This window comes from Sturnus vulgaris, chromosome 1 (genome assembly GCF_052056855.1).
Source record: "Sturnus vulgaris isolate bStuVul1 chromosome 1, bStuVul1.hap1, whole genome shotgun sequence".
Classification (NCBI taxonomy): domain Eukaryota; kingdom Metazoa; phylum Chordata; class Aves; order Passeriformes; family Sturnidae; genus Sturnus; species Sturnus vulgaris.
In genome coordinates, this window is record NC_142243.1 from 115,219,846 (window position 1) to 115,222,602 (window position 2,757).

At 42.5% G+C, this 2,757-nt stretch overlaps 1 non-coding gene across 1 annotated transcript; it reads right to left on the reverse strand.

Moving 5' to 3' along the window:
* Nucleotides 1–591: 591 nt before the first annotated feature.
* LOC148225431 (U6 spliceosomal RNA) lies at nt 592–694 on the reverse strand. Its single transcript, XR_015799084.1, has one exon. It is a non-coding gene; the product is annotated as a U6 spliceosomal RNA (small nuclear RNA).
* Between the last annotated feature and the right edge of the window lie 2,063 nt (nt 695–2,757).

A 2,757-nucleotide genomic window follows, 5' to 3' on the forward strand; every position in this document is an offset into this window, starting at 1 on the left:
TACCACAGTATAGAATATAAATACTGTTCACAAAAATGAGATGACATTTTTTAATCAGCCTGGGCAGCTTGTGTCTCTAACAAGAATCTTTCTTGCCTCTTGTCTTTAAGGTGAAGAACATCTGAAAACATAAGCTCTTAGAACCTAGAAAGCTGAGATTCACAGAATCACAGAAGAATTTACATTACAAAGGTCCTCTGGGGGTCATCTAGTCCGTCCCCCTGCTCCAAAGAGGTCCAGCTAGATCAGATAGCTCAGGCTATTCAAGCCTTTTACCCCCCCAAAAATGGAAAACCCACATCCTCTACTCCAGTATTTGACTATCTTTATGGTAAAAATATTTTCTTATACTTAATTAGAGTTTCCCATGTTACATCTTAAGTCTATTGCCTATCATTGGACACATGCAGGAGAATCTGTCTTATCTGCCTAAGGACAGGTAGCTGTTGCAGTCAGGTCTTCTCTAAGCCTCCTCTTCTCCAAGGTGAATGGAGTTATCTCTCTAAGCATCTCCTCATATGCCTGTGCTCCAGTTCCTTGACCAGTCTGGTGGCCGGCTGCTAGATTTCCTCCAGTATGTCAATGTTTATGCTGTACTGTGGAGACTTCTCTTCATTCCCAAACTGACTTGTGCAGGCAGCATGCTAATCTTCTCTATCATTCAAGTTTTAGCATATATTTTGCCAACAAAAGTATGATTTCATTAGAAGATAAGCCAGAACGTTCATTTTTTTAAAGGAAGAAACCTGGGGACAATGGAAATGTTAGGTTTTTAACTCATTGCTGCCTTCCTCTCTATTAGGCAATGTGTCCTTATGTTCTGGTCTTTTTCTCAGCCCACAATTTTCAGTGGCTTCCTGCACTGAAATGAAGTCTTCATAATCCCCTCTCAGCATCCTGAGAAAAGCATTTACATCAACTTGGGCCCTTGGTTGTAATGCCTTTTCTGTTTCTCAGAGCTCTTCATTCTGCTTATGCAGAAGGCTTGTACTCCTTGGTGTTTCATCACTGTCAAGATTTGTTCTTCACTTCAGAAACTTTTTCCCCGAAAAGTTGCTCAACTGCTCTAGGAAAAGCACAATTTCCTCCTCCTTCCTGAAGATGCCCCCTGAGTCCAGCCACATTGTTGTCTGCTGTCTCCTGAAAGGAACATAATGTGTACTAGCACAGAGTAGCTCCGAATGAAGAAATGAAGAATTACACACTCAACATGTTAACAGAAACATCCACAACATTGTTATGAAAAGTTATTCATTAGGGTCTGGCTGTGATTTTGGAAATTACTCAGGATGGTTTTATAACAGTTAAAAACCATAAGGTGCTGTGTGTGAGGCTTTGGGGTTTGGACATATTTTTCCACGACTCTTTACATTTGTCAGCAAGAACATACAGCTCTTTTGACAGTAGGACTTGGGTGGGCCGATGGCTGCTGCATGCTGTAATAGTAGGTTGGCAGGACACAGGATGATAAACTTACTTGTCAACAGCCTTTCTGGCTTTCTTAGGACAGACTGAGCTTTGTACCTCTGCAACTTGTTTCCCATGTAGTCCCTGGTAATTTTTTTGCTATGAGTTAATTGATTTTGTATTTGCTTGCTGCTGTTATTTTGTCTGTCCAACATGGAGCCCTTCTCAGCCACAGAAGCTCATTTTGTATCCATTATTCCCTGCTTTGTTATACTGCTCCCCTCAGCCAGAAAGAATTCTTCTAAAATTGTTTGCATGTTGGTGGCAACAGAGATGGAAGACCAAAGAAAATAAAGAAGAGATCCACAGTAAATGTTGAAAACGGGTCCTTCCACTGTGTGGCATGGAAAATAAGGCTGCAAGCACCACTAGGGAGATCTCCAGTTGGGTGACCGCAGCACTGCAAGCCAGAAGAGTTTACAGAACACCTCAAGAGGAAGCAGACCTATGGCTCCATTTGCATTTGGTAAGGCCCTTTCTCTGAAAAGCAAACTACTGGCATAGGTGGAGGCCAGATCAAGGCAATCTGCAGGGCCCTTTTGGCCCCTCTGTCTGCATTTCCTTCCTATGAGTCCAAATTATTGTGTAGGATTGCAGATCACTAAAGATTCCCTTCCCTTCCCTTCCCTTCCCTTCCCTTCCCTTCCCTTCCCTTCCCTTCCCTTCCCTTCCCTTCCCTTCCCTTCCCTTCCCTTCCCTTCCCTTCCCTTCCCTTCCCTTCCCTTCCCTTCCCTTCCCTTCCCTTCCCTTCCCTTCCCTTCCCTTCTTTTGTTTTCTGTTGGACATAATTTCTTCACCCTTGCTACTTATGGTTTTGCATAAAAAAACCCCATTTATTTGCAGAAATTCAGGAAATTTTGCTTGCTTTACTTTACAACTAAGATATTGGCATAGAAAATGAATCACTTTTTATCTCCCCTTTTTCTCCCTTGTTCCAAAGTAATTTTTACAGACGGGTGCAAAGCTTTGAGTGCTCCTGTTTTTTTTTTTAAAACAGAGGGCTCTGAATTGCCATTGCCTGGCACTGCAGGTATTGTCAGAGTGGTTGCATTTTTTGCTCATTCACTGGGCTCAGAATCCATCTCATTAAGGCTACTCAAGGCAAGCTGTTTGCTGGGGGTGAGACGTACCCCAGCGAATGTCACCTTTTTTATTAGAGTTTTGTAGACTTGAATGAAGCTGAGTAGAGGTGCATAAAAGGTCTCTGCAGAAATAAACAGAGCAGATCAGGGGCTAAGTGCAGTTTTCCCATGTGATTTATATATTCTAAGATTAGGTCTGGCATTTTGC